General features: G+C 45.8%; 17 non-coding genes across 17 annotated transcripts; all 17 read right to left on the reverse strand.

Moving 5' to 3' along the window:
- Nucleotides 1-445: 445 nt before the first annotated feature.
- Nucleotides 446-527, reverse strand: TRNAL-AAG (transfer RNA leucine (anticodon AAG)). Its single transcript has one exon. It is a non-coding gene; the product is annotated as a tRNA-Leu (tRNA).
- A 218-nt stretch (nucleotides 528-745) lies between these two features.
- TRNAL-AAG (transfer RNA leucine (anticodon AAG)) lies at nucleotides 746-830 on the reverse strand. The gene has a single exon. It is a non-coding gene; the product is annotated as a tRNA-Leu (tRNA).
- Nucleotides 831-900: 70 nt separating this feature from the next.
- TRNAL-AAG (transfer RNA leucine (anticodon AAG)) lies at nucleotides 901-982 on the reverse strand. Its single transcript has one exon. It is a non-coding gene; the product is annotated as a tRNA-Leu (tRNA).
- A 221-nt stretch (nucleotides 983-1,203) lies between these two features.
- TRNAL-AAG (transfer RNA leucine (anticodon AAG)) lies at nucleotides 1,204-1,285 on the reverse strand. Its single transcript has one exon. It is a non-coding gene; the product is annotated as a tRNA-Leu (tRNA).
- A 70-nt stretch (nucleotides 1,286-1,355) lies between these two features.
- Nucleotides 1,356-1,437, reverse strand: TRNAL-AAG (transfer RNA leucine (anticodon AAG)). The gene has a single exon. It is a non-coding gene; the product is annotated as a tRNA-Leu (tRNA).
- A 221-nt stretch (nucleotides 1,438-1,658) lies between these two features.
- Nucleotides 1,659-1,740, reverse strand: TRNAL-AAG (transfer RNA leucine (anticodon AAG)). The gene has a single exon. It is a non-coding gene; the product is annotated as a tRNA-Leu (tRNA).
- A 676-nt stretch (nucleotides 1,741-2,416) lies between these two features.
- Nucleotides 2,417-2,498, reverse strand: TRNAL-AAG (transfer RNA leucine (anticodon AAG)). Its single transcript has one exon. It is a non-coding gene; the product is annotated as a tRNA-Leu (tRNA).
- Nucleotides 2,499-2,719: 221 nt separating this feature from the next.
- TRNAL-AAG (transfer RNA leucine (anticodon AAG)) lies at nucleotides 2,720-2,800 on the reverse strand. The gene has a single exon. It is a non-coding gene; the product is annotated as a tRNA-Leu (tRNA).
- A 223-nt stretch (nucleotides 2,801-3,023) lies between these two features.
- Nucleotides 3,024-3,105, reverse strand: TRNAL-AAG (transfer RNA leucine (anticodon AAG)). The gene has a single exon. It is a non-coding gene; the product is annotated as a tRNA-Leu (tRNA).
- A 221-nt stretch (nucleotides 3,106-3,326) lies between these two features.
- Nucleotides 3,327-3,408, reverse strand: TRNAL-AAG (transfer RNA leucine (anticodon AAG)). The gene has a single exon. It is a non-coding gene; the product is annotated as a tRNA-Leu (tRNA).
- Nucleotides 3,409-4,085: 677 nt separating this feature from the next.
- TRNAL-AAG (transfer RNA leucine (anticodon AAG)) lies at nucleotides 4,086-4,167 on the reverse strand. The gene has a single exon. It is a non-coding gene; the product is annotated as a tRNA-Leu (tRNA).
- Nucleotides 4,168-4,388: 221 nt separating this feature from the next.
- TRNAL-AAG (transfer RNA leucine (anticodon AAG)) lies at nucleotides 4,389-4,470 on the reverse strand. The gene has a single exon. It is a non-coding gene; the product is annotated as a tRNA-Leu (tRNA).
- A 221-nt stretch (nucleotides 4,471-4,691) lies between these two features.
- TRNAL-AAG (transfer RNA leucine (anticodon AAG)) lies at nucleotides 4,692-4,773 on the reverse strand. The gene has a single exon. It is a non-coding gene; the product is annotated as a tRNA-Leu (tRNA).
- Nucleotides 4,774-4,843: 70 nt separating this feature from the next.
- On the reverse strand, nucleotides 4,844-4,925 carry TRNAL-AAG (transfer RNA leucine (anticodon AAG)). Its single transcript has one exon. It is a non-coding gene; the product is annotated as a tRNA-Leu (tRNA).
- A 221-nt stretch (nucleotides 4,926-5,146) lies between these two features.
- TRNAL-AAG (transfer RNA leucine (anticodon AAG)) lies at nucleotides 5,147-5,228 on the reverse strand. The gene has a single exon. It is a non-coding gene; the product is annotated as a tRNA-Leu (tRNA).
- Nucleotides 5,229-5,601: 373 nt separating this feature from the next.
- On the reverse strand, nucleotides 5,602-5,683 carry TRNAH-AUG (transfer RNA histidin (anticodon AUG)). Its single transcript has one exon. It is a non-coding gene; the product is annotated as a tRNA-His (tRNA).
- Nucleotides 5,684-5,904: 221 nt separating this feature from the next.
- TRNAL-AAG (transfer RNA leucine (anticodon AAG)) lies at nucleotides 5,905-5,986 on the reverse strand. Its single transcript has one exon. It is a non-coding gene; the product is annotated as a tRNA-Leu (tRNA).
- Nucleotides 5,987-6,000: the final 14 nt, after the last annotated feature.

Here is a 6,000-nt window from a genome sequence, read left to right on the forward strand (position 1 = left end):
TGGGATTCGAACCAACGCCGGCGAAGAGACTGGTGCCTTAAAACAGCGCCTAAGACCACTCGGCCACTCTACCTGGTAACAAAAGACACCTCAGACTAATAAGCAAAAGCTTCATATTATTAATCCTAGAAAACAAAGTAGGCTGATAGATGTGGGATTCGAACCCACGCCCCGAAGGGAATGGTGCCTTAAACCAGCTTCTTGGACCACTTGGCCGCTCTACCCGAAAGCAAAAGTAAACTCAGTCTATTTAGCAAAAGCTTCATATTATTAATCGTAGAAAACAAACTCTGCTGATAGAGGTGGGATTCGAACCCACGCCCCCGAAGAGACTGGTGCCTTAAACCAGCGCCTTAGACACTCGTCCACTCTACCTGGAAACAAAAGTCACCTCAGACTAATAAGCAAAAGCTTCATATTATTAATCCTAGAAAACAAAATAGGCTGATAGATGTGGGATTCGAACCCACGCCCCCGAAGAGCCTGGTGCCTTAAACCAGCGCCTTAGACCACTCGGCCACTCTACCTGGAAACAAAAGACACCTCAGACTAATAAGCAAAAGCTTCATATTATTAATCCTAGAAAACAAATTAGGCTGATAGATGTGGGATTCGAACCCACGCCCCGAAGAGAGTGGTGCCTTTAACCAGCGCCTTAGACCACTTGGCCACTCTACCCGAAAGCAAAAGTAAACTCAGTCTATTTAGCAAAAGCTTCATATTATTAATCGTAGAAAACAAACTCTGGTGTTAGAGGTGGGATTCGAACCCACGAACCCGAAGAGACTGGTGCCTTAAACCAGCGCCTTAGACCATTCGGCCACTCTACCTGGAAACAAAAGTCACCTCAGACTAATAAGCAAAAGCTTCATATTATTAATCCTAGGAAACAAACTAGGCTGACAGAGGTGGGATTCGAACCCACGCCCCCGAAAACACTGGTGCCTTAAACCAGCACCTTAGACCACTCGGCCACTCTACCTGGAAACAAAAGTCACCTCAAACTAATAAGCAAAAGCTTCATATTATTAATCTTAGGAAACAAAGTAGGCTGATAGATGTGGGATTCGAACCCACGCCCCGAAGGGAATGGTGCCTTGAACCAGCTTCTTGGACCACTTGGCCACTCTAACCGAAAGCAAAAGTAAACTCAGTCTATTTAGCAAAAGCTTCATATTATTAATCGTAGAAAACAAACTCTGCTGATAGAGGTGGGATTCGAACCCACGCCCCCGAAGAGACTGGTGCCTTAAACCAGCGCCTTAGACCACTCGGCCACTCTACGTGGAAACAAAAGTCACCTCAGACTAATAAGCAAAAGCTTCATATTATTAATATTAGGAAACAAAGTAGGCTGACAGAGGTGGGATTCGAACCCACGCCCCCGAAGAGACTGGTGCCTTAAAACAGCGCCTAAGACCACTCGGCCACTCTACCTGGAAACAAAAGACACCTCAGATTAATAAGCAAAAGCTTCATATTATTAATCCTAGAAAACAAAATAGGCTGATAGATGTGGGATTCGAACCCACGCCCCGAAGGGAATGGTGCGTTTAACCAGCGCCTTGGACCACTTGGCCACTCTACCCGAAAGCAAAAGTAAACTCAGTCTATTTAGCAAAAGCATCATATTATTAATCTTAGAAAACAAACTCTGCTGATAGAGGTGGGACTCGAACCCACGCCCCCGAAGAGACTGGTGCCTTAAACCAGCGCCTTAGACCATTCGGCCACTCTTCCTGGAAACAAAAGTCACCTCAGACTAATAAGCAAAAGCTTCATATTATTAATCCTAGGAAACAAAGTAGGCTGACAGAGGTGGGATTCGCACCCACGCCCCCGAAGAGACTGGTGCCTTCAACCAGCGCCTTAGACCACTCGGCCACTCTACCTGGAAACAAAAGTCACCTCAAACTAATAAGCAAAAGCTTCATATTATTAATATTAGGAAACAAAGTAGGCTGACAGAGGTGGGATTCGAACCAACGCCGGCGAAGAGACTGGTGCCTTAAAACAGCGCCTAAGACCACTCGGCCACTCTACCTGGTAACAAAAGACACCTCAGACTAATAAGCAAAAGCTTCATATTATTAATCCTAGAAAACAAAGTAGGCTGATAGATGTGGGATTCGAACCCACGCCCCGAAGGGAATGGTGCCTTAAACCAGCTTCTTGGACCACTTGGCCGCTCTACCCGAAAGCAAAAGTAAACTCAGTCTATTTAGCAAAAGCTTCATATTATTAATCGTAGAAAACAAACTCTGCTGATAGAGGTGGGATTCGAACCCACGCCCCCGAAGAGACTGGTGCCTTAAACCAGCGCCTTAGACACTCGTCCACTCTACCTGGAAACAAAAGTCACCTCAGACTAATAAGCAAAAGCTTCATATTATTAATCCTAGAAAACAAAATAGGCTGATAGATGTGGGATTCGAACCCACGCCCCCGAAGAGCCTGGTGCCTTAAACCAGCGCCTTAGACCACTCGGCCACTCTACCTGGAAACAAAAGACACCTCAGACTAATAAGCAAAAGCTTCATATTATTAATCCTAGAAAACAAAGTAGGCTGATAGATGTGGGATTCGAACCCACGCCCCGAAGGGAGTGGTACCTTTAACCAGCGCCTTAGACCACTTGGCCACTCTACCCGAAAGCAAAAGTAAACTCAGTCTATTTAGCAAAAGCTTCATATTATTAATCGTAGAAAACAAACTCTGGTGTTAGAGGTGGGATTCGAACCCACGAACCCGAAGAGACTGGTGCCTTAAACCAGCGCCTTAGACCATTCGGCCACTCTTCCTGGAAACAAAAGTCACCTCAGACTAATAAGCAAAAGCTTCATATTATTAATCCTAGGAAACAAAGTAGGCTGACAGAGGTGGGATTCGCACCCACGCCCCCGAAGAGACTGGTGCCTTCAACCAGCGCCTTAGACCACTCGGCCACTCTACCTGGAAACAAAAGTCACCTCAAACTAATAAGCAAAAGCTTCATATTATTAATCCTAGGAAACAAACTAGGCTGACAGAGGTGGGATTCGAACCCACGCCCCCGAAAACACTGGTGCCTTAAACCAGCACCTTAGACCACTCGGCCACTCTACCTGGAAACAAAAGTCACCTCAGACTAATAAGCAAAAGCTTCATATTATTAATCCTAGAAAACAAAGTAGGCTGATAGATGTGGGATTCGAACCCACGCCCCGAAGGGAATGGTGCCTTTAACCAGCGCCTTAGACCACTTGGCCACTCTACCCGAAAGCAAAAGTAAATTCAGTCTATTTAGCAAAAGCATCATATTATTAATCGTAGAAAACAAACTCTGCTGATAGAGGTGGGACTCGAACCCACGCCCCCGAAGAGACTGGTGCCTTCAACCAGCGCCTTAGACCACTCGGCCACTCTACCTGGAAACAAAAGTCACCTCAAACTAATAAGCAAAAGCTTCATATTATTAATCTTAGGAAACAAAGTAGGCTGATAGATGTGGGATTCGAACCCACGCCCCGAAGGGAATGGTGCCTTTAACCAGCGCCTTGGACCACTTGGCCACTCTACCCGAACGCAAAAGTAAACTCAGTCTATTTAGCAAAAGCATCATATTATTAATCGTAGAAAACAAACTCTGCTGATAGAGGTGGGATTCGAACCCACGCCCCCGAAGAGACTGGTGCCTTAAACCTGCGCCTTAGACCATTCGGCCTCTCTTCCTGGAAACAAAAGTCACCTCAGACTAATAAGCAAAAGCTTCATATTATTAATCCTAGAAAACAAAATAGGCTGATAGATTTGGGATTCGAACCCACGCCCCCGAAGAGACTGGTGCCTTCAACCAGCGCCTTAGACCACTCGGCCACTCTACCTGCAAACAAAAGTCACCTCAGACTACTAAGCAAAAGCTTCATATTATTAATCCTAGAAAACAAAATAGGCTGATAGATTTGGGATTCGAACCCACGCCCCCGAAGAGACTGGTGCCTTAAACCAGCGCCTTAGACCATTCGGCCACTCTACCTGGAAACAAAAGTCACCTCAGACTAATAAGCAAAAGCTTCATATTATTAATCCTAGGAAACAAACTAGGCTGACAGAGGTGGGATTCGAACCCACGCCCCCGAAAACACTGGTGCCTTAAACCAGCACCTTAGACCACTCGGCCACTCTACCTGGAAACAAAAGTCACCTCAGACTAATAAGCAAAAGCTTCATATTATTAATCCTAGAAAACAAAGTAGGCTGATAGATGTGGGATTCGAACCCACGCCCCGAAGGGAATGGTGCCTTTAACCAGCGCCTTAGACCACTTGGCCACTCTACCCGAAAGCAAAAGTAAATTCAGTCTATTTAGCAAAAGCATCATATTATTAATCGTAGAAAACAAACTCTGCTGATAGAGGTGGGACTCGAACCCACGCCCCCGAAGAGACTGGTGCCTTCAACCAGCGCCTTAGACCACTCGGCCACTCTACCTGGAAACAAAAGTCACCTCAAACTAATAAGCAAAAGCTTCATATTATTAATCTTAGGAAACAAAGTAGGCTGATAGATGTGGGATTCGAACCCACGCCCCGAAGGGAATGGTGCCTTGAACCAGCTTCTTGGACCACTTGGCCACTCTAACCGAAAGCAAAAGTAAACTCAGTCTATTTAGCAAAAGCTTCATATTATTAATCGTAGAAAACAAACTCTGCTGATAGAGGTGGGATTCGAACCCACGCCCCCGAAGAGACTGGTGCCTTAAACCAGCGCCTTAGACCACTCGGCCACTCTACGTGGAAACAAAAGTCACCTCAGACTAATAAGCAAAAGCTTCATATTATTAATATTAGGAAACAAAGTAGGCTGACAGAGGTGGGATTCGAACCCACGCCCCCGAAGAGACTGGTGCCTTAAAACAGCGCCTAAGACCACTCGGCCACTCTACCTGGAAACAAAAGACACCTCAGACTAATAAGCAAAAGCTTCATATTATTAATCCTAGAAAACAAAATAGGCTGATAGATGTGGGATTCGAACCCACGCCCCGAAGGGAATGGTGCGTTTAACCAGCGCCTTGGACCACTTGGCCACTCTACCCGAAAGCAAAAGTAAACTCAGTCTATTTAGCAAAAGCATCATATTATTAATCTTAGAAAACAAACTCTGCTGATAGACGTGGGACTCGAACCCACGCCCCCGAAGAGACTGGTGCCTTAAACCAGCGCCTTAGACCATTCGGCCACTCTTCCTGGAAACAAAAGTCACCTCAGACTAATAAGCAAAAGCTTCATATTATTAATCCTAGGAAACAAAGTAGGCTGACAGAGGTGGGATTCGCACCCACGCCCCCGAAGAGACTGGTGCCTTCAACCAGCGCCTTAGACCACTCGGCCACTCTACCTGGAAACAAAAGTCACCTCAGACTACTAAGCAAAAGCTTCATATTATTAATCCTAGAAAACAAACTAGGCTGATAGATGTGGGATTCGAACCCACGCCCCGAAGGGAATGGTGCCTTTAACCAGCGCCTTAGACCACTTGGCTACTCTACCCGAAAGCAAAAGTAAATTCAGTCTATTTAGCAAAAGCATCATATTATTAATCGTAGAAAACAAACTCTGCTGATAGAGGTGGGACTCGAACCCACGCCCCCGAAGAGACTGGTGCCATCAACCAGCGCCTTAGACCACTCGGCCACTCTACCTGGAAACAAAAGTCACCTCAAACTAATAAGCAAAAGCTTCATATTATTAATCTTAGGAAACAAAGTAGGCTGATAGATGTGGGATTCGAACCCACGCCCCGAAGGGAATGGTGCCTTTAACCAGCGCCTTGGACCACTTGGCCACTCTACCCGAAAGCAAAAGTAAACTCAGTCTATTTAGCAAAAGCATCATATTATTAATCGTAGAAAACAAACTCTGCTGATAGAGGTGGGATTCGAACCCACGCCCCCGAAGAGACTGGTGCCTTAAACCAGCGCCTTAGACCATTCGGCCACTCTACCTGGAAACAAAAGAC

This window comes from Phalangium opilio, unplaced genomic scaffold (assembly GCF_054372755.1).
Source record: "Phalangium opilio isolate 3A_F unplaced genomic scaffold, DU_Popi_V2 ptg000061l_1, whole genome shotgun sequence".
NCBI classification, from domain to species: domain Eukaryota; kingdom Metazoa; phylum Arthropoda; class Arachnida; order Opiliones; family Phalangiidae; genus Phalangium; species Phalangium opilio.